This window comes from Notechis scutatus, chromosome 5 (genome assembly GCF_049901735.1).
Source record: "Notechis scutatus isolate UNSWTSFEM ecotype Mainland chromosome 5, rNotScu1.2, whole genome shotgun sequence".
Taxonomy (NCBI): Eukaryota; Metazoa; Chordata; class Lepidosauria; order Squamata; family Elapidae; genus Notechis; species Notechis scutatus.
Window position 1 is genome coordinate 96,867,649 of NC_142013.1, and position 24,870 is coordinate 96,892,518.

Here is a 24,870-nt window from a genome sequence, read left to right on the forward strand (position 1 = left end):
TACAAGACATCATACATTTTGACTTTAAAGTTTTCCTAGCGGCCACTCTAGAATAATGTAAGAGACAGTTTGGTGTGGAGGTTAAGGCACCAGGTTAAAAATTAGGGGTGTAAAAAACAGTGAGTTTTAGACCTGTCTTAGGCACAAAGCCAGCTGGATGACTCTGACCCTCTCTCAGCCTTAGGAAGAAGAAAAAAATCAAATCATTTCTGAAAATTTGCCATGGAAACTGTCCAGGCAATGGCCAGTAGTCAGCAATGACTTGCAGGGATCAAGAAAAGTAGATAGATAGATAGATAGATAGATAGATAGATAGATAGATAGATAGATAGATAGATAGATAGATAGATAGATAGATAGATAATGGGTATCTTTTTAAAACTTAGTTCTTTAAGTGATGCAGGGGATAATTCATACTTCATAAGAGAAAATTAGCCAAGGACTCTTCCAAGGAAACACCACAATATTTTCACTGAAAAAAAAACCTCAGATAAATTTTCCATGAGGAAAATAACCCTTCTCTTTTGATCATAGTATACCTTGCAAAAAAAAAAAAAAAAAGGGGGCAAAGCTTTCCCTGTCAGTCATGTCTGACTCTAGGGCATAATGCTCATCTCCAGCTCTTGGCCAAGGGAGCCAGTGTTGTCCAAAGACAATTCCCATGGTCATGTGGCCAGCATATGCCAAGGAGCATGTAATGCTGTTACCTTCCCACCAAGCTGGGGCAAGGAATGGAAGCTCACCCCACTGCATGGAGCTCGAGTCTCGAACCCGGGTTGTCACTCTCCAACTGTCAACTCAGCTTACCTTGTAAATCATTGCTATTTTGTAGGAAAAAATATGAAATTTCATTTGTAGTACATCCCAAGATATCTATTCTGCAGGTAGTTGGGTTGGCAAGAGATATACAGTCCCCAGCTACAGTCTGGGTGGGTGGATGAAGAGAGAGGGAGGAGAAGGAGGAGGAAGAAAGAGGGAGGGAGGAAGAGAGAGAGAGAACATTATAAGCAAATATTTTGGGGAATATGCCAATATATTGTTTAAATAGGGCTGCAGCCTATGAATAAGAAACCTTACCCCATTAAGAAGGTTTTTCATTTCAGTCTGCACAGATGGGAAACATAACTATGTTAAAATATTACATGCAATGTGCTGTTCTGAAGTAGACATAACTGTATGTCAAGGTGTCCTTCCAAGTGTCAGATAAAATAAGAATGACATACAGTTATTCACTGAATATTGGCATTTTATATGCCACTCTCTAAGTAAAACTATTATCATTTATCAGAGCTTCTTATAAGAGCAACCATAAATTTATCATAAATTATTCTGGATATTGCTACTGTCTACAAAGCAGATGGCAGAATGGAAGTGGATGTGTTATGATTACTGGCTCAAGCAAATTATGAGTCATAAAGTCAACCTTTTTCTCAGAAACTATCTTGACTCAATGCATGCTATGATTTCCTATCTACTCATTTGCTGAATAATTTAAGAGTTAGGAGACCTTGCTTATTTTAGTGATTCATTTGTCCTAGTGGCACTGATGAAAAACTGTATATAGTTTCATCATCAACAACAATACACAGCCACATTCAAATTCCAAGTCCCTGTACATAATAATTTTTGTGTATCCATTAATCATTAAACAGGAAAACAAGATTAGGATATATAGTTTCCTCATTTCATTAAACATGGAGAAGTAACATTATTGTTCATTTTAAAAATGCACATCTAAATTTTTATCATAGTTGGCATGGTCTTCTAGTTACAGTACTTCCACTATATGGCGATCCAGTTATACTCGTGTGTATGTGTATCCATCACTCTATTTCCTTTTGGGGCAAACAAGATTATGCAATGTGCCCAAAAGAATAAGAAATTGTAGGCAAGAAATCATAAGGCAAAAGAAAAGATGGGCAATTAATTTATATTAATACTGTTTACTATATTCCTCCTAATTGAAAATAACCCTTACTTCAACCTGCATTCTATATCTTGCTTTATGCATTGACTCCCCCCCCCCCTTAATGGTCAAACCAGTTCCCCTTTTTAAGATCTCATCAAAACTATCCAATCACAACTTTCTGGGAGTTACTTTCTTCTGGACCTATTTCACTCTTCGCTTCATATACTGTACTTTTTCTTCAATTTTCTTCATATTAATTAATAATTACCATAAAGGACGTTCTCTTTAGTACTCTTTAGTACTAAAAACAAGTATAGGTTTCCCCCCTTTTACCGTTTTGAGTGTGACACCTCAATGATTAAAATATACCTTTATTCCCTCATCTTAATTCCCAATAAGCCATTATTTTTAAGAAGTTACAATAATAATCATTACATCTTTTCTCTTGGATTCCTCAGCATATTTCCCCCCCCTTGATTTTTAATAAGAGTTATCAGTATCTATAGTACCCTATTTTCTAAATATTTTTAATTGCAGAAATATTCTTATTACCCCTTGTCACCCTGCAGAATCCCCTTTTTAATTCATCAACCATTATCTCTGAAAAAACCATTTCTTTTCAACATTTTACTATTTATGTATTTCTTTATTTCATGCACCTGTTTCTTACTGCTTCTCCTCCCCCTCTTTTCCCCATATCTTTTCTCATTCCAGTTTATATCCCTCTCTTTCTTAATATCTTCCTTTCCCCTTTTCTGCTGGGTCTTTCTGTCTTTCCCAACTTCACCGGTATTCCCCTTTTTGATTGCCTTCTTAAATCTCAACTTTTTAACCTTTCTTCTTTCCCCACTTCTTTGTAGTGTTCTTTGTGTTAATTGTCTATTTAAAATGTCTTCTCCTTGAGTTGACTCCTCCTCCTCTGAAGCTCTTTCTTCTTGTTCTTCAATCGCCATTTCCATTTTTTCTAACACGCCTCTTTCCTGTAGTAATTCTCTCATATTTTTAAGTTCCATTTTTAATTCCCGAAGAGATATCATCATTACACACTCTTGTATTTTATGATCGTTAAAGTCCACACACACACACACACAAAAAAACTTTCCTTCTTTCTTCTTTCAATTTTCTAAAGTTCTCAGTTATTCCATACCAAAAACATCAATCAATCCCACAGTCAGTCTTTCCTTGCTTTTTTCTTTATTCTGGTTCTGCTTTCACTTTCTAAGATTCTTACTTTGTTTCAATATTTCTTTAATGTTATATCCACATAAGTTCATTCAGAAACAGGATGCTTTCCCTTTTGTTTGAGCTCAAGTTTTTGTGAAACGGTGGCACTCTCCATTATACAAAGTCTTCACCTTTTCCCCCTATTTTTTTTATTTAGGGTTTTTCGAACCTCAATATTCCAGCACAGTCCAGTCTCCAATTTGTAAACTTTATTATTATTATTATTTGACAATCTATTATTATTTGACAAGTCCAGCTTTATTTTATGCCTGTTTATTCCCAAAATATTTTAGTCCAATTTAGTTAAATCTTTAGTTCTAGCTTCTTCCTTTCCCGGTTTGAAGCCCCACTTAGCTGTCAAAAATGTTTTCTTTTTTTCCCCCTGTCCCTTTGTAATTTCGCTGCTCACTTTTCTTTTCTTAAAAATTCCATGTTACCTTAATCCTGGGGTACTTTCGTTTAGTTGTATTGCCCAGTTGTCCTGGTTCAGATGTTATCCACCTCTTTCTTCCCTCCTGCACAAATCTTAATCCAGCTGAGTCCTCCTCTTTGGGGTGGCCATTTTAAACCACTGCTGTAGTCGTCTTTGGGGGGGAAAAGACCAAGCCCAGGGGGGGAGATGCAGCTCCCTTCAACCTGGCTTGCGCCTTCCCCTTACTCCACCACCCCTCTAAGGCAGCTTCAGCCCCTAATTGTAATGATCGGGGCTCTCCAACGAAAGAGCACGGACCATAGCCGCAGAGAGTCACGATCTACGGTCCGTCAGCGAGGAGGCTCCACCTTCTTCCATCTTGGTTTTTTGTTCTTGATAAATGAAGTTATAACCCCAAAATTCTTCAATAGATGTAGGTAACGAGCATCAGTGGATAGAAATATGGGAATTGGAAAGTTTTACAGAGAAGAGAATTGAAAAGAGAAACGGTTGAAGTTAATCAACATAAATAAAGGATTCCTAGTGTTGAGTTTCTGCAAATAGCATCTCTTTATAACATTGTTATTATTCCACTTAAAAATTCAGTCAGAAAGAAAAGAGTTGGTTTTTCTTCATCCATTCCATCAGGTTTCATCTAACATTACATAACATATAATGTAACTGATATTTCATATAACTTCATATAACATATAACTGATGGGAGGGTCAAACATTGTTAAACTCCCTACAGTTTCCCTACCAAACAAATAGGTCAGCAGATGATGCTGTTAATATGACACTGCACTACATCTTGCAACAGTTTGAATCCCTAGGGACTTAGGCACACATCCTTTTTGTAGACTTTAGCTTGGCATTCAAAACCTTCATTCCAAAAATTATTCACTCTAAACTCAGCTCGCTCAGCTCTCTGTGCCTGTTCATATTTGTAGTTGGATCATAAGTTTTTTGACAGATAGATAGCAACAGGAAAAACTAGCGGAAATTACATGTAGTACTTGGGCAATTGGCGCAGGCATCCCCCAGTGCTGGGTGCTCTTTCCATTGCTTCTCTTCCTCTATACCAATGACTGTATCTCAAAGAAACCATGTGTTAAAGTACCAAAGTTTGCAGATGATACAACGATACTTGACCTCATTTGAGTTGGTGATGAATCTGCATATAGAAGTGGGGTTGAACAACTGATCCTGTGGTATAGCCAGAACAATATAAAGATGAACATGCTTAAAACTGTAAAGATGAGAATGGATTTTAGGAGCCCTTCTATTCTATTCTACCAGTTCTTACTATATTCGACAGCAAAGTATCAGCAGTAGAGTCCTTCAAATTTTTGTTTTCTATAATCTCCCAGGATTTCAAGGGGACACTTAATATTAGAACCATCATTAAAAAGGCACAACAAAGAATGTTCTTCCTGCATCAATTCAGGAAGTTCAGATTGCCCCAGGAGCTGTTGATATAGTTTTACAGAAGAATTATTGAATCTGTAATTTGTACTTCTATAGCTGTCTGGTTTGGTACTGCAAACAAACAAGACAGTTACAGACCAACAAATAGTTAAGAGTAAAGAAAGAACAATTGCAACCAACAAATAGTTAAGACTGAAGAAAGAACTGTAACCAACTTGCCCTCCATAGAAGTATTCTACTGTATATTTTGTGGGTAGGAAGGAGGGCTGTGAAGATATCTACTCTTCACATGTGGACATAAAGTGTTTCAACTCCTTACCTCAGGATGGTGCTTCAGAGCATTGCATGCCAAAACAACTAGATGCAGGGATAGTTTTTTTTCCCTTTGTGCCAACAATCTGTGAAACACCTAATTGTCACAGTGCTATCGAATGTCTATGTATATTCCACTAATGGGAGAAGATGACAAAGAAGTAATAGACAATAGAAAGATAGTAGAACTGGTTAATTCGTACTTTACATCTGTCTGCCATGTTTTCCCGAAAATAAGACCCAGTCTTATTTTCTTTTGGGCCCTGAAATAAGTTTATTTTTGGGGAGGTCTTATTTTTTTGATGAGCAGGAGGTGGCGATTGCCAGGGCTGATGGGAGTGGGAGCATTGCTACCACTGACCCACCCTCTGTCTCTCCATCTACTTGATGGCAGCCAAAATGGGCCAAGCCCCACCCTCTGCCACCCTCTCTGCTTACTGGTCCTGCTGATGCTGGGACACTGGACTCTTGCTGTGCCAGTGGATCATTTCGCAGCATAATGCCACAAGACTCATTGCACCAATGGAGTCACTCTTGGAAGGACACAGCAAGGCTCATTGCACTGGTAGAGCTGCTTTCAGAAGGATGCCGTGAGGCTCATCACTCTGGTAGAGCTGCTTGTTGTGGCATTGTTCATGTGAGCAACTCCACCAGCACAATGAGCCTTGCAGTGTCTGAGTGCAAGTGGCCAAAAGTGGCTACTGAAGAAGTCGGGCACAACAGGTGTCAAGGTTTGGGAGGCCTTACTGCAGCAGTCCTAAGGTAAACTGGTGTGGGGTGCATGGGGCACCCCGAAACCCCCACTCCCACCCTAGCTTGATTTTTACACCTGTGCCCCACCCAACCTTGTACAACTGGATGGTGGGCAGGGCTTATCTAGGGCTTACTTTGGGGGTAGGGCTTATATTAGGCACAGACATGAAAATCGGGCTAGGGCTTGTTTTCAGGGTTGGTCGTATTTTTGAGGAAACGCGGTACTTCCATGACAGTGTCTTCATGCAAAAAGAACAATTCTTATTAAAATCAGAACTATAAATAACTGGTTAAAATGCAAATTAAAATAAGCAAAAATCCAGTAAAAGGACATCTGTCAACTCTAAATGGATTCTTTTTGGTAAGTTGAATATTGTTTTCTTTTGTGTGAAGAAGATGAAAAGTACGAATCAAGCAGTTTTGCTTTATCTCTACTGCCCATTGCTTCTTTGCCATCTTCTACCATTAGTGGATTGTTTGACTTTTTCCTTGTTTTTTTTTTCTTGTTTTTAATATTTGTTGGAAATCTTACTTCATTCAAAGCCTTAACTTTTCTAACTTCATCTTTGCAGGATCAAGTTATTCATTGGTTTTCTGCCTTGGTCACGTGCCCCTCTTTCCATTTTTTGTACTTGTCCTTTTTTTCTGTCAATTGATCTGAGAGTTCTTTCTGAAATTGTACTGTTTTTTTTTCCTGGTTTTCTTGTTTTTCTCTTTTACTGGTATTGAACTGGACTGGGCTTTTAAAATGGTAATTGCTGTACTTCCCACTCTCCACCATGGCATTTTCTTATGCATGCTATTCTTAGCTTGTTGCTAGTATGTTATGCTAAGCTTGTTTGTGTACTTCTTTAATAAATGTATATGACCACCCATCTCACTAAATGTGATTCTGAGTGGCCTTCTACCAACAATTAAAGCAATATTACAGTTCTTAAGTGTTAAAAGATAAATAGCAATAGCATTTAGACTTATATACTGCTTCACAGTGCTTTACAGCCCTCTGTAAGCAGTTTACAGAGTCAGCGTATTCCCCCCAACAATCTGGCTCCCCATTTTATCTACCTCAGAAGGATAGAAGGCTGAGTCAACCTTGAGCCAGTGAGAATTGAACTGTAGAACTGCTGGCTGCCAGCAGTCATCAGAAGTAGTTTGCAATACTGTGTTCTAACCACTATGCCACAATGGCTTAAAAAAAAAAAAAGCAACACTGTGGGAGAAGAAGGTTCATCTAAATACAATATAATCAGTGCTTAGGTTCTCCAATGGCAGCTGCTGAGAAACGCACATTTTTTGTTCCTTTGGAATGGCTATGTGTGATGCAGCTAACCTTAACCTGGGGGGGAATAATGGTTCAGAGGGCAGGAGCTGCTGGAGGAAAGACCCACCACCTGGGTCTCCTCAGATGGAATTTTTAAACATATGACTCCTACAACTTCTCCTTGCTTCTGGATTTAATAAAATATATATGATCAGGAAGAGACAAATGCCTAAAATTGCAGCAACTCCTACACTATACTGCAGATATTGTTAATTGTTTGAATATTCACCATTCTTTATTGTAAATCAGCATGACCTTGAAACAAGGCTATCTCCATCGTTAAGCAAGAACCCCTGTACTTTATTTTATTTATTTATTTATTTATTTTTCTAGGTCCCAGTAAAGAATTTATAAATTTGAATAAGGATATTACAATTATCTTTCTTGATTTTAATGTATTCACAGAATAGCTTATATATACAGTTTGTTTCCTACTTCAAAATGTAGTAGTTGAGATTTATGGCTTTCAATATTTGGCATAAAAGTCCTTGAACGATCCTTTATTCTAACAGTACAAAACTTCCATATTATTTCATGTCACAGTAACTGCACTTTACTCACAAAGTTTTTTTTTATATATCTAAGTATTAAACATATCCTGAATAATTAAATAATCCAAGTTCTAGATGTATAAATACAGTAAAATTTTAATTTAAAGCAATTTTAGTTCCTCTTTAGTTTAAGGGTGAGGCATGCGTGTTTGACTCCTATCCGTGCTTCTGTTGATTGAACACCTGCAGTGGGCTTAAGCAGTATGTGAGAATTAGCCTTGGGAATGAAAACATATTCCCTATTTGTCTTATTCTCCCATACTGATGCATATTCATGCCCTGCAAATCTATTTATTTAAATTATTTAACCTTGCCTGACATACAGTAGTAGCTGTGCATTTCACTTAATTTTATACATAAATGTTATACAGCGGACTTGGAGAACGTCTGTCTAAATGTAATTGTGTAAAATGTTATGTGAATTATTTTGTTGAACATCTGCAGGCAAGGGTTTACTTGAAAATACAACTTACAAAATTTTAAATAGAAAGCTAGTTATCTAGAAATTTACTCATGCCTTATATATATAGTTGTTTTAACAATAATAAAAACAATTATTTACTTGGACATTGAAGTTGGTGTATATATGTCTTAATTTCATAATAAGCAAATATATATTATGACTTAGTTTCATAAGAAGCAAATATATAATATTAGAACAAAATAGCAGCATGTTTTTTTCTATCATTCTATTTACATTTAATTCAATTAAGTGGCCATATACCACTTAATTTTAGAGATTGTGGTTGAGATGCAAACATATGGAATAGATTTGAACTGATATATTTGTTCTCCTGAGCAAGATACAACAAAACAGTTCCTTGACTTTTTAATAATTAAGCTTAACATATTAAAACTGCTACAATTTTGCATAGCTTTCTTCAACTGATGGCACATTACTAGTTTGAATTACAGGCTAATACAGTCTGTTTTCATCACTTTAATATGGCATCATTACTACTGACATTTAGAAAGACAATTTAGAGTTTTATTTTAAAGAAACAACTGCATTTCCTAGAAACCCACATGAATAAGGCAGATTTAATAAAATATTCATTGCAGTGATATATGTTTTCTTTAACGCATCTTATTCTAAAAGTTAGAGTTACCAAATTTGGACTTGAATGAGAGGGAGCTTCAGGGCTATAGATTAAAGTAGGATGTCACATCCCTCAAAACTTTGAAGAAGGCAATGGAGAATCATTTTCACACTGACACTAAGAAGACTGCCTAGATGTTCCCAGCAACTGAGTTTGACTTGGGGCAGTGGTGGGATTCAATTTTTTTTACTACCAGTTCTGTGGGCGTGGCTTGGTGGGTGTAGCGGGGAAGGAAACTGTAAAATGTCCAGACAGAGGTGATATTTGCCGGTTCTCTGAACTACTCAAAATTTCCGCTACTGGTTCTCCAGAACTGGTCAGAACCTGCTGAATACCATCTCTGACTTGAGGATACCTTTTCCTTTAGTTTATTTCTTAAAAAATCCATAGATTGGAAAAGCATGTCACTACCAGTGGAATTAATAGTCTCTTTAGTTTCTAAATCTAGCACAGAAATTGGCACTAACATCCTATCTTTGGTTCAAAAACATAAAATAATATTTGACATCTGGGAAACATTATGAGATATAGCTAACACATGTCTTAACCCCTCAACTCCTTTAAAAGTGTGAAATTTAATGATGGCTTTCTTCAGAACATTGTCTCTTCTTTGTGACAATTTGGAGTAATTAATTAATCATTAAAACCATTTCAATGCTGGCCAAGGGATGCATAACAATACATTACATAGGATATTAAATTATAGTCTTATTATTTACAATGGACACATTTATTAGTATGAAATGTTGCCCAAGAGTTCTATCCAATAAGTATTTCTTTTCTTATTCAGTCTTCCATGCTTAATTAATATTATTTTACTTGAAGAAGCAACAAGGACAGCATTCCATGCTGAGATGGCTGGGTCTTATGGGATTTATACAATGCATCAAATACTGAAGCTGTTAAAAAATACCATTTTAAGGAGTATTCTGTATATGGATGCTAGAACAATTTGATAAATATTAGACTACAAAAATGAAACTTCGTCTTCCTCTTAATTCAGAGTTTGAAACTTTCAGCTCTATTTCCCCTCCAAGGCGTTTTTAATGTAATTATGAATAAATTCCAGTGCTCCTCCAACTTTTCAGCCCTTGAGGTCCTATCTACAGCAGAACTAATATTTAATTATTTCCTGGTGTCATCCTTAGACAGGAGCAAAATTATACTTTTGTCATATCTTAACCTATAAGCCAACAATAACTTATTTCGAAGGATTAGGAAAATGACCACTATGCATATTTGAAGAATGACCCACTTATGATAAGCCTTTGACCTTTTGTACAATCTATGAAGAATAATAAGCTCACCATTACATTGCTCCAGCTTTTTAAATCAGTTTAAAAGGGGGGAGAGAACAATGAAAGCCTAGTATAAAAGTATGAAGCTTACAAAAAGAAAAACAGAATTAAAAAAAACCAAGATAACATTCCCACCAGCTTCCTACCAGGGATGTTCTGTATCTTAGAAAAGAGTTATAATTCCTGTGCTAATCTGAAAGGCTGGCTATAATTGATGCTGCAGTTGAAATTCTCAATAAAATATAAGGAATGAATTTTTTTTTATTTAAATCCCAAATGTGCCTGCATTCATATGCATTTTGATGCTTTAACTATGGGAATCTATATAGTTTTGGCGATTGCTTTTCTGGGAGAGAAAATGGGAAACTGCAGCAGCAGGATAATTGTTTATTTTTTTTTTTTTAAATTTAATTTATTTGTCAAAAGCTTACAATACAACAGAAATAAGAATAAACATAAGTTTAAATACAAGAAATAGGAACTAATAGTTGGGGACAATAGGACAGGGATGGTAGGCATGATTGTGTGCTTATGCATGCCCCTTACAGACCTCTTAGGAAGGGGGTGAGGTCAGTAGAGGTTAGTTTGAGAGTAAAGGAGTGGGGGTTTGAGCAGGTGAAAACATAATCAGGTAGTGAGTTTCAGACATTGACCACTCTGTTGCTGAAATCATACTTCCTGCAATCGAGTTTGGAGTGGTTTACATTGAGTTTATATCTTTGTGTGCTTTTGTGTTGTTGTGGTTAAAGCTGAAATATTCATTAACTAGTAAGACATTGTAACATATAATTTTATGTACTATGCTTAAGTCCAATCTTAGCCGGCATAGTTCAAGGTTGTCTAAGCCTATTTCAAGTCTGGTGGTGTAGGGTATTCTGTTGCAAACAGTGGAATGTTGTACTCTTCTGGTAAAATATTTCTGGACTTGCTCAATTGTATTTATGGCTGATATACAGTGCGGATTGCATACAGCAGAACTGAATTGTCCAAGGGGAGAGGGTGGTAGACTACAATCTTGCCTCAATAAATAGAAAGTTGTTGCCAAAATATCTTAGTCTGCTCTGGGTTTTCTTAGTCTAAAATGACATAAGTACTGGACAGGAATAATGTAACGGTACAGTGCAGATGTTTTCCCATCATCACACATAGTTGAAAACAATGTGTAAGTTATGTCATTAAATACCTTAAATAAACTTCTAGTTTATTTATTTATTTATTTGCCTTAAAGACAAGAGAGCCTCAGTAAGCCTCAGTAACCCACTTTGGGGAAAAGCATTTATATTTTCTTAAATTTATTTACTTTGTACATGCAAATTGAAACCATTTGTTGTGGTGCATTCTTTATTGCTACTTATAATGATTATGATGATTAAGAGACAAACATGAGCTCCCTAATCTGACACCTACAAAGGGGAGCAAGAGTAATGTTAGAAGCAATGTGAAAAAAAGAGCTTAGTGGTACATAGTGAACTATCTAGGTTTCTAAGTTTTTTGCAAAGATATGAGATGTATGTTGGAGCTGATAACTTACTTAAAAATATCCTAGCAGTGCATAATTGTGAGCAAGTCACTGAAGAGATGTGCCATCAGATCTTCCATATATGTTGGTGGTTTGTCGCACTGTGAAAAGTACAACAAGTTGGCTTGTCCCACTGCTTTTGGAAGGATCATGGTTTACTACAAAGGATGTTTTCTGCTGCTGGGCCCACTTGGCAGAGCTCTTTAGTAAGTTTGCACATTAGAGGAGGAACAAGAGGAGTGGAGCAACAAAGAATCCTTATCAGTAATGGTACAGTGCAGGTATGTTTTCCCATCATCACACATAGTTGAAAACAATGTGTAAATTATGTCACTAGATACCTTAAATAAATTTCTAGTTTAATTATTTATTTATTTGCCTTAAAGACAAGAGAGCCTCAGTAAGACTACTGTTCCCTCTTTGGGGAAAAGCATTTATATTTGCTTAAATTTATTTACTTTGTGCATGCAAATTGAAAGCATTTATTGCGGTGCATTCTGGGAAATGTGGATGATTTTGTTTTTTTAGACAGGGAACAGAAAAAGAAGCAAACTTCAATTTTGTTCTTTTTCTCCTATTGGATTAAGAGAACCTATTTACCATTTTTCTCCCATATCTTGAAAACATTGTGCTCCACAAGGTCATTTTTAAGCTGCATAATTATAATACAAATTGGTTTTCAGCTACTGATCAGCACAAAGGCATGTACCTAAGAAAATAATGCTAGCAGGTATGTTTCTTTTAGACACATTTCTATAACAGTTAAATTAGTAACAATTATAAGAACTATTAGCATTGCCTAAAGCAAAGGTGGTTGGTGAGAAGCATGATAAAAAGTTTTAGACTGTGGAATTATTTCCCCAAATCCAAGGTCAGTCACTCATTCTACAGTAAAGGTGGTTTATATTTTTAAATATTTTTTTCTAAAAGGATTTAACTCGAAGATTTATATAAGACAAAAGTTATTGTTTTCTATTTTGATGTACATAATACATATATTATTGTGCATTTTTTCTTCATGTGCTTTTAACAGACATCCAGTTTTGGTCAACACAATATGAAATAGTTATTGACACTCTGGAAAGTCTATAATAATAACAACCAAATAACAGATTGTCTTTTAGTCCAACTTTCTGATCAAGCAGGAGACTCTATAGAATTTCAGACAAATGGCTGTCCAGTCCCTTCTTGGAAGCCTTCAATAATGGAGCACCCACAACTTCTGAAGGTAGGCCTTTTCACTGTTTAATTGATCTGTCAGGAAATTTCTTCTTATTTCTAGGTACACTAGTTTCTGCTTGATTAGTTTCCATCCGGTGCTCCTTGTCTTGTCTTCAGATACTTTGGAGAATGGGCTGACCCGCTCTTCTTTGTGGCAGTCCCTCAAATATTGGAACAATGCTAACTTGTAATTTACCTATTGCAAGAAGGAATCAGGTACCATTTTTTTAGACTAATCAATTCTATTAAAAGACAACCTTTTATGACCTAGTAATGAATGCATGGAAAGGCTAAACTGTTCTAGGATTTGAAAAAGGACAGAGGTAAGAGATGGTAGAAGGGAGCAGGTACAGGTTAAATGATGGATTGTAGCTTGGTTCTCAGACTGTGCAGATAACTCTTCAAACTATCTTTTTTTAATGCCTGACTTCTGAATTTGGAAACATGTTGTTAATTCATTTATTTATAGTAAACTCTTCTGCCAGATGGCACTGTGACACCATTCAGTGTAACGCATGAGACTATAATAGCATATTATAATATTTAATGATATAAGCAACAAGAAGCTGCCAATAAATTGCATAAAAAGAAGTTAAATATGAAATGATCAGGTAGATTAAAATGGTGGTATACATGAAAAGGATCTGTGATTAATTAAAATTCCAGTGGGCACAAAAGAAAGTTGAATATGACCTGCCACCTAAAGTATAATAAAGAAGTCAGGTAAAAATGTGTGAAAAGGAATGCCAGATCTGGCACTACAAAAACCACAAAGACATGACTCCAGTTCTTATTTTTATTTTTAACTTGAAATAAGGCATCTTAATTAATTGGCAATGCAAGCTTTACTTTATCACACTTTACATTCTTCTGGCAAGTACATCCATAATTCATAATGATTGCAAATATAAAATTAAAGAGCTTGAAAACAGGCAGAAGTTGATGGCAGACTGGGAAGTTGAACTTATGAGCAACATTTCCAAAGCTATACAGGTTTCTTAATGGACTCTTATTTATTTGGCTGGAAGCAATGTATTTACTTGATTTCCAGCTATACATGTTTTGCATATTAGCTATATTCCTTGGGGATGATACTTTCAGCACAAGAAAGCAAAATAATATACTAAAAGTTCATGCTGCAAATCAGTTGGAAATTCAGAGATCATGAATAGTAGCAAAGAAAAAATGAGCAAAAGTTTAGAAATAATATATCAACCATCTTTCCCTTACCCTTATTTAAAAGCATTGGGTTCAGATGTAATTTAAATAATAACAGAATTATTATTATTATTATTATTATTATTATTATTATTATTATTATTATTATTATTATTATTATTATTATTATTATTATTATTATTATTATTATTTATTACTATTTATTACTATTATTTGTTATTATTATTATCTCTTTTATTCATTAAACATGAAACTCAGTCAACTGAACATTTGAAAATATATCACAAATATTATACTCTATTACACTACCATCATATTGTTAAGTCACTGGTTCAGAATTGGAGTACTGATTCTCAAGATAAATAATGTTGACAAGCAAAGTTGAGAAACACAGATTGCTTTCATCTGACTTCAGATGATACAGCATATTGACAGTGCATAACTGGAAAGATGGAAGGGAAAAGGAGGAGGAGGAGGAGGAGGAGGAGGAGGAGGAGGAGGAGGAGGAGGAGGAGGAGGAGGAGGAGGAGGAGGAGGAGGAGGAGGAGGAGGAGATGATAGAAAGGAGATTTATACCTTCATTTCATTTTATAAATATAATGACATATATCATTTTGTTAGCTTAAAATCCCAGAAGGTTTTATCAAAACCTAACTAAAGAAAATTGACATTTTAGGAAGAATTGAAGAATCAAAGTCTGGTATCAGATTTTGGTGTGTAAAATTCAAATTAATGGACGAAATCCATTCTTATATTTGAGAATCTGAGTGTTTCTCTTTTCTTGATTCACAGACACATATTAAAATATACTAGTGTCACTCCTTCTCAATCCTCTATTGCAGTTTTTTTAAAGCAGTGGAAAGACAACAGGCGGAAAGTAAACTCTATTTCACTGAAGAGAGCTGTTCTGTCAGCTGGAATTCATTGGGTGCCACCCATAATTTGGATTGTCACATTATAGTCAGGTGTAAAGAGTGCACAGACTGCTGTATCTGTGCGTAAAGAAAATTTAAACTATAGTCTAATAACAGCCCTATTTACAGCTATGAGAGAAGCCCTCTCTTTGTGCACATAATTTAAATTTGGGGAGTGCAGTTAAGAGAAAACAGCAATCTTCCCTCTCTGTGATAGGAACCTTGTATATTCCAAATGAGTTCTTTTAAATTGATTAAAACCATTGACCAAAAGCAAATGTGAAGCACTTGTTATTGCTGGCTTTTTGCTTGGATTGCACATTGGTGAATGGTATTGCACTGTGCTGTATATTTGATGATGAGGTTGTGAAAACAAACAGAATCAAAGCATAGCAAGTATAGCCTGAAGGTGACAAGAATATCTGCCAGCCAGGACGGATACTGCTTAGCTTTTCTTGGTATTTTAACATTAAATCAGATATTACAGAAATGCAGCAGTTCTCTGTTATTAATATATTGCACTAAGAAGAATAGCACTAAACTATGTTCATCAGATTGAGAAAGTCACAGATGAACCATTTATGCTTCATCCATCCCTATGAGTGGATGGAACTCATCCTGAAATATTTATATTTTCAAACAACAAGCATATATTTATTGCCATTTACAAGATAATAGATAATCAGAGTTGGAAGGGGGACCTTATAGGTCATCTAGTCCAACCCCCGCCCAAGCGGGAGACCCTACACCATTTCTGAAAAATGGCAGTCCAATCTCTTTTTGAAAGTCTCAAGTGATGGCGCTCCCCCAACTTCCAAGGACAAGCTGTTCCATTGGTTGATTGTTCTCACTATCAGAAAGTTTCTCCTTATTTCCAGATTAAATCTTCCTTGTTCAGTTTCCATCCATTATTCCTGTCTGGCCTATAGGTGCTTTAGAAAATAGCTTGATATCTTCCTCTCTGTGGCAGCCCCTCAAATATTGGAATACTGCTGTCATGTCTCCCCTGGTCCTTCTCTTCCCTAGTCTAGCCATGCCCAGTTCCTGTAACCGTTCTTCATATGTTTTAGTCTCCAGTCCCCTAATCATCCTGGTTGCTCTTCTCTGTACTTTTTCTAGAGTCTCAACATCTTTTTTATAATGTGGTGAACAAAACTGGATGCAGTACTCTAGGTGTGGTCTTACTAAGGCTTTATAGAGTGGTATTAGTACCTCACTTGATCTTGATTGTATCCCTCTGTTATGCAATTTAGGATTGCATTGTCTTTTTTGGCTGCTGCTGCACGCTGCTGGCTTCTTCAACTTCATTGCTGGCAAAAGAAAGGACAAAGGAAGTCCCCAGCATAATCAAAGTATCAGACTAAGTTAGTCATTGCATAGAAAGGGTTGAAGCTTCAGCTGGGAGATAGAAAGTGTCCATGGAAAATCCCTTTCAAATGATATTAATGCATTCATGAAATCACCCAAAGTCAAATGACTACAATTTCATAATAAAGAAAAGTTAGTAAGACAATCTAGGGTGTATTATTCCTCCTAGACCTGACATAATTTGAACCTAACAAGTGATTCTTTCCATTGAATTACTTGATTGTAACAAACACAGGCAATGCTTAGCAATATATTTTGTTGTGAGATGAAAAGGAGACAATGGTGAAGAGCACCTTATGCTTTCTACTCCTGAAACAATGAGATGCTGTTTTGGGAAATGATCCAAAGTTGGAAAACAATTCAACAGATTTTATAAACTGTGATAGGAGACCAAGGAAGTATAATCAATATCTGAAACCAGTTGACTATTAGGGCTGCTGGGTTTTAAATTGGCCTCTAAAGTGGTCCTTTAACACAATAAATTAAAGCACAGATCATAAGATGTGATATAGTGTTTGATCAACATGCTGTGAAAATCTGTACCTGCTCATTTCTGGAGATCAAGCTATTATATATATATATATATATATATATATATATATATATATATATATATATATATATATATATATATATATATATATATAAAGTCATAGTCATAGTCATTTTTCAGCTGTTGGTGAATTGCATATATATATATATATATATATATATATATATATATATATATATATATATATATATATATATGCAATTCACCAACAGCTGAAAAAATGACTATGACTTGATAGTTGGGCCACCAGATTCAGATAAAAGAAGGAAGGAAGGAAGGAAGGAGAGAGAAGGATGAGGAAGGAAGGAAGAAAGAGAGAGAAGAAAAAGAGAAAGAAAGAAGAAGAGAGAAGAAAGAAAGAAAGAAAGAAAGAAAGAAAGAAAGAAAGAAAAGAAAGAAAGAAAGAAAGAAAGAAAAAAAGAAAGAAAGAAAGAAAGAAAGAAAGAAAGAAAGAAAGAAAGAAAGAAAGAAAGAAAGAAAGAAAGAAAGAAAGAAAGAAAGAAAGAAAGAAAGAAAGAAAGAAAGAAAGAAAGAAGATATTGGCACTTGGATCTCTTTGTGGCAATGGAGATATGGCTAGAGTAGGAATCTAGTATGATCTTCATGATATTGTATAGATGCATTTTCAATTGATATCACAATGCAGAGGTTGTCAGTCCTCAAAAAAATTCCAAAAGAACTGAGTCTTCACAATCTATTGTAAAGCCATAATAGTAGGGTTGCTCTTATCTTGAAGGACAAGGTATTACAGAGCTACCACAGATGATTGCCAATTTGGGGCCTTTACTTAGGTCTGGTCCTTCAGTGGCCACTAGCACTGCTAAATTTAGAATGTTTTTCATGTAAAGAGTAAGAGTAACCTGAGTAGAATATAACAGAGTTATGAGTAACCAATTTATTCGTCCCATGAAAAATGATAAGTGAAAAGTTAACAGCCTGTGGCAAAGGGATTTCTTAACATATTCACCAAAAACAATCCTGTTCAACATGGAGAAAGTAAAATTGTACAAAAAGTAAAGATATGAAATAATAGCAACAACACTTAATATACCACTTCACATGCTTTACAGCCCTCTCTAATGGTTTTACAGAGTCAGGATATTGATCCCAAACAATTTGGGTCCTTGTTTTATCGATTTTGGAAGGATGGAAGGCTGAGTCAACCTTGAGCCTGGTCAGATTCAAACTGCCAAATTGCAGGCAGCAGAAGTAGCCTGCAGTACTGCATTCTGACCACTGTGCCACCATGGCTGAAGCAAGCATCTTTACTACAAAGAAAATCTATTTAATTAGCTCTAAAACAATTGCTAGATTGGACATTAAGGACTGAAAGGTAATGTTAACAGAATGTGGTGAAATAGCTATGATCATGGTATAGGATCACAGTAGCTCTGTAAACTTTTGTATCGCCACAGAATTATTTATTTACCTACAGTGTACTTGGACCTTTTTTTAAGTTTCACTTTCTCTTTCATACACACATGCTGTAACATCACTGGAGAAGAACTGGTAAGGAGATATATTGATGAAGTTCACTTTTTATCTTTCATAAGATGGAACTCTTCCACACTCAAGCTGGCTTAAAAAGGCTGGCTTAAAAAGCTGCTGCAAAATGGAATGTAATCATTCTCCCTTTTAGCCTTTTATCTGTTTTGCTATTTATAACAATAATGAGCTCCCTAATCTGTCACCTACAAAGGGGAGGAAGAGTAATGTTAGAAGCAATGTGGAAAAGAAAAAAAGAACATAGTGGTACATAGTGAACTATCTAGGTTCCTAAGTTTTTTGCGAAGATATGAGATGTTGTGTTATGTTGGAGCTGATATCTTATTTAAAAATATCCTAGCAGTGCATAATTGTGAGGAAGTCACTGAAGAAATGTGCCATCAGATCTTCCATATATGTGCTGTATGTCCCACTGTGTGAAGTATAACAAGTTAGCTTATCCCACTGCTCTTGGAAGGATCATGATTTACCCTGGCTACAAGGGATGTTCCTCTGCTGCTAGGCCCACTTGGCAGAGCTCTTTAGTAAGTTTGCGCATTAGAGAAGGAGGAGCAAAAGGAGTGGAGCAACAAAGAATCCTTATCACAGAACAGTCTATTTTTGAAAACCTCTAGTGATAGAGCACCCACAATTCCAGGAGGGAAACTGTTCCATTGATTAATTGTTCTCATTGCCAGGAAATTCCCCCGTATCTCCCTTTACTAAGCTTTCACCCACTGTACAACTCATGAAATGGGAGATATCCACCACTGTCCTTTGGGTTTATTTTTGATGACATTTCAGATATATTCCTTAGGTTATTTATCCGTTTATCTGTGGCACTAACCAGTACAATAGGCAGTTTTACAACAAAAACTCTAAATCCCAAACAGAAATGCGGAGACTTTCTATAAAACGACAATAAATACAAAGTCCCTACCAATAATGAGTAAAAATAAGATTCATCAAAGACTAAAGCAAGAACTAAAATACTTATGTCATATTCATTAAGTTGTTTTGTTCCTTTTGAATAATTCACTACTCACGCCATAGTAAGCATAATGTTAAGATTGTACCCAAAGCAGGTCCATTATCTTCATTAACTACTATACCTATAAAATATCTTAATTAATACAACAGCTAAAACCTAATTCACTGTAATTTTCTATTACTTTAGTATACTACTAAAACAGTAAACATTTTTGTTCCTTGTTTTCCATCATACTTAGTGATGCAATGCTTAGCAGTCAAAATGCAGGAAGTAGAAAATGTCATTATAATTTTGTTCCAAAAATCTATTGCATATACTCTTCCATGTGTTTTAATGCCTCTTAACAGAATCACCTCTCTGGCATGTTAATGTAACCCTGGGTGAACTACAATGTTTGTAAGTAGCAGACAAAAATCCCCACCCAACAATAAAAGGAAATCAGTTTTCTATTAACCTAAAATGCAGTTCAGCTCTACACAATGTAATCTATTTTCTGTGGTTTAAGCCATTGGAACTCAATTATAATCTGATATGAATAATGTAAAAAGCAAAGAAGTGAAGCGCTTCATTGGCAGTGGAAATATAACCTACACTTATATTAAATATAGATAAAAACGAACGCAAGTGCAAAATGGCTAAAATGCACTTGGGCAGCATCAGCCCTTACAAAGCATCAAAGCAACCTTTACAATGTTGTGTCACTTCATACAACATTGCTTAATTGCACTTAAGAATTTAACATGCCACGGAAATTGGAATCATTTGTGTGCCCTGCGGACAAATTAACTTATCTTTTCAAAAGTAAGCTTAGAAGAATGTTAAAGAAATAATAGATGATACAGCAGAGTAGTTTATCTGCCTTTTTGGCTGCAGCATCAAATGTACATTTTTTTAAGGAACTAAGAAGTAGGTTGTATAATCTTGCTTAGTGGAAAAGGACAGTAAAGTAAAACTTAGGCAATGTAATATTTTCTAATCAGTCAGAAACAGAGAAAAACTCTATACCGAAGAATGAAAACTGCTATAATTTCTATAACTCATTCTTCTTGTTCTTTTTAGGGAACAGCCTAAAGACAGCATTTAAAAAGAACGATGGTTAATTTCACCTTCTTTTTGGCTTCTTCTGCAGAAGTGCTGAAAGCAAGGAGGGAAACTATAGAATCTCAGAGTTGTAAGGGGCTTTGGAGGTCTTCTAGTCCAGCCCTCTGCTCAAGCAGGAAACCCTATACTGCCCAGTCTCTTTTGAATAGCCTCTAATGATGGAGAACCCACAACTTTTCAAGGCAAGCCAATCTGTCCCAACCAAACCTCTCAGGGATGCAATTCTGCTGGAGGAATTGTGAAAATAAAAATGATAGCCATAGATTCCTTGATAATTATGCCTCTATAAATAACTGTTCTATAGAAATGAAGGCCTTAAATAAACAAAAGCTGGGGAGATCAGAAAGGATAAAGATACACTGATCAAGCTGTAGATGCAGATGTACGCTTTTAATTGGATTCCCAACTCCTGCCACCAGCCACCAAAACAGAGGGAGAAAATTTGTATTCATTGCAAACAAACATTTGCACTATTGATCAAAGCATAACATAACTGCATTGAACCAAGTGCTGGATTCCCCCCCCCACCCCACCCCAACTCTAGAAGAAGCTCATTAGTAAAATCGTTGTCTTCCCATTTCCAAAAGTTCATGTATAATGTGGTACAAACATGCATAGAATTAAATAGTTCTTAATAATTATTAAAGTATTACTTGAAATTATTTTTTCTTTTGATCTCTGAACATTTCATACTCAATTCTTTTACATGCTTGCTTTGAGGTCTTTAATCAGATTGACCAGCTTTTTTCCACCTTAGTTCCAGCCCAACATACATATATTTTTTTAAAAAAAACCAAGAGTTACAATTCACTCACGTTCATTTATCATGCTAAATCCTTCACAAGATATAGTCCCAATTTATTTCACAATACAGAAATGCATATATTGTTTTCTTAGTTTTCGGATACTTACGTGTATGGCAGCTTTGTTCAGGCAACATTGTAGTTGTTCTTTTAAAGTTGTAGCAACGTTTCAGCAGAATCTCATCTGCCATCATCAGGCTTCTGTATTGTGTCCGTCTGTGGGTCAGACTTTTACAGTGGTTTCAGATTTAAATTTGGGGCAGCCTATTGCTGTGCCAGAATGGTTTTTTCTTCATCCTGATTGGTTGGGAGTCTTGGTCTGTGTTTATTGGTCTTGGAGTTTGCTGTGTTCTGCTTGATTGGTGTTTCTAATATCTTCTATCTGTTTTGTGGCTCTTTTTGTGTCTTGATTGGTTGGCAACATTGTGTTCCTTTATTGAAGGCCTTTAGTGCAGCTTGGCTCCGAGTAAATGGACGGCTATCATTTGTTAGGAAGCTAGGTTTCATCTGCCTGGTTGGAGTGTGTTTAAGCTGGAGGTATCAGGAGGGATCTGTTTGTGCCCAGGTGTTTGCCTGGCTTGTGGTGTGGAGATTTTTTTGTTTGTGAGTTCAGGCTTCCAGATGATTGACAGTCTGGTGAAATCATCTCTTCTATTCATGCTTTCAGGTCTTTTTTCAATCTCTATGGCTTCTCTGAGGCTGGGGTTTTCTATAGTGGCTAGGGTTTTGGTGCCATTGAAGTCGATGCTATGACCTGTGGCTTCCATGTGTTGGACTAGTGAGGAAGTGTGTTCCAGCTTTTTGACTGCATTTTGGTGTTCATCCAGGCGGGTACTTATTCTTCTATTGGTCTGTCCAATGTATGTGGCTGGGCATGATGCACAGGGGACTTCGTATATGCCTTGGTTTTCCAGGTCAATTTTATCTTTGGGGTTTCTAAGGATGGCTGCTATTTTTCTGTCTGTTTTGAAGGCAGTCTTGATGCCTTTTAGTGCGGCTTGGCTCAGAGTAAACGGATGGCTATCATTTATTAGGAAGCTAGGTTTCATCCACAAAAACACACTGAGACATAATGGAGACCTAGAAGATGAACAGAGCTATGGAACAGCTGTCCTGCCCTACATAAGAGGTACTGCAGACAAAATCAGTAAGATACTACACAGGCATCACATCAAGACTGTTTGATGTTTTATGTTTTCTTAAGTTTTCGTGGGTATTTATATGTATGGTATTCAGCTTTCTTCGGGTATTTTCCCACGTCATTATAGTTGTGCTTTTAAAGTTGTAGCAACGTTTCGGCAGAATCTCATCTGCCATCATCAGGCTTGTGTATTGTGTTCGTCTGTAAGTCAGACTTTCACAGCCATTTCTGTTTTAAATATATATATTTGCAGAAATGCAAAAATGAATCTGGCAGAGTCAAATAAATGTCTCCCTAAAATTTAATGGCATTGGACAGAATAGATGGTCTTTCAATGAGATTTCCTGAGGGCTGGAGATCCAAAAATGAGTCTCTACAACTGCTTCAGATCCTGAGTTCAATCAGAATAAACCTGGGAAGGACTTTGGAGGTCTTCTAGTCCAATCCCCTGAACAAGCAGGAGATGTGATGATGCAGAGTGTAACACAAACGTAACAAAATCCAAAACGTAAATAAATGTCCTTTAAGGCCTCCAACTTGGCCTCACTGTTCAATAATTCTCAGTTGGAGATAAAATGTACTCAAAAATAGTCTTCAAAAGAAAGCAATACAGTCCGAACTTAATGAGCAGATAGAGGTGAAATAAAAAACCAAACAAACTACAATGAGGAAATTTCCACAACGGACTAGGGTAAGTAATTACCAAATTCAAGGAGATAACAAAGCACAGTCTGTTGGAAGGATGCCAACCAAGATAACTTCAGCCCCAAATAATGCACTTTGCTTCTGGCAACCTTGTGTTTTAACCATCTCTCTTATATAATATTCTCCCCAGCTGCAACCAATGAGGAGGATCATGGCCACTTTCTCGTAAGCCAAGTTTTTGCCTTCTCAGTTCCTCCCTGCGTGTCCTAGGATGCAGAGGGGATGGGCCTAGTTCTTCCTCTGACTGCCCAGTTGGCCTCTGCCCTTTCCCAGCCTCCTCTACAACCTCTGAAGCCACACCTCCACTCCCTGTTGGCTGTTCCTCCTCTCCCTCAGAGTCCAGCTCCACCAAGGGCATGACAGTACCATTCCAGACAAGGGCTGTCCAATTTCTTCTTAAAAACCTCCAGTGATGAAGCACCCACAACTTCTGGAGACAAGCCATCCCACTAGTTAATTGTTCTCACTGTTAGGAAATTTGTTCTTAGTTCTATGTTGCTTCTCTCCTTGATTAGTTTCCATTGTTTCTTGTCTTGCCTTCTGGTGTTTTGGAAAATAGGTTGACCCCCTCTTCTTTATGACAGCCCCTCAAATATTGGAATACTGCTATCATGCCACCTCAGTCCTTTTTTTCATTAAACTAGCCATACCCAAATCCTTCAATCATTCTTCATATGTTTAGCCTCCGGACCCCTAATCATCTTTGTTGTACTTCTCTGCACTCTTCCCAAAGTCTCGACATCTTTTTTATAATGTGGTGGCCAAAACCGAATGCAGTATTTCAAGAATGCTGTTACTAAGGCTTTATAAAGTGTCACTAAATAGTATTATATCATAATACCATTTCCTAGTGTGCATACTTGTAATCACAGCGTTGAATTCTAAAGAAATGTCAGTACAATCAAGTTCTGTATATATGAATCGTTATTTATTGTTATTCTTTGCTACATGGCATTCAGAAAAGACAGCAGAAAAAGTACTTGACATTGCTTCAGAAATTAGCAATTGTTACACTAAGAAAGGGTTTTTTTAGGTTTTAGAATGAGTGAATTATATATTCAATAGCTATGTAACTTTGGTTATTTTGATGGTTTGGTTTCTTGAGTTTGTGACTAATGTTTAATTAGGACATAAGTAGTTTGTTTTGCTTCTGTTAAATAATTTGCCTTTATTTTATTTTCTTTGAACAAAAAGAGGTTCAGCTTCATCAATTTCCTTTTGAGAAAAGGAGGGTAAGTAATTAACAGCATCTTTGCAAAATGATTGTTTGCAGATCTTTGGTTTACTGCAGTTGTTATCAACAGCCTCTGAGACGAAAGACAATTCAACTTTTAGTAGAATGTAATAACTGGACTGCTGCATTTCAGAGGTGTGTGTAAACTTTACTAAACAATGTAAAGATTTTCTACACACTAGTAGACCCTAAATATGTGAATAATAAAACACCGTTAACAAATTGTCAGTTTGGTTTAACCAAACTACAATTTGCCATTACATTTGGAATAGGGAACTGTAATTTAATGACTGGAAGAGTCAATCTGCAATTCAGTAACACAATATATTTAATAAATTCAGAGATTCT

General features: G+C 36.1%; 1 long non-coding RNA gene across 1 annotated transcript in view; it reads right to left on the reverse strand.

Moving 5' to 3' along the window:
- Positions 1–807: 807 nt before the first annotated feature.
- Positions 808–24,870, reverse strand: part of LOC148130588 (uncharacterized) — a 59,813-nt gene continuing 35,750 nt past the window's right edge. The window contains exon 3 of the long non-coding RNA XR_015750006.1: positions 808–925. This is a non-coding gene — a long non-coding RNA (uncharacterized LOC148130588). The remainder of the gene's footprint in view (positions 926–24,870) is intronic.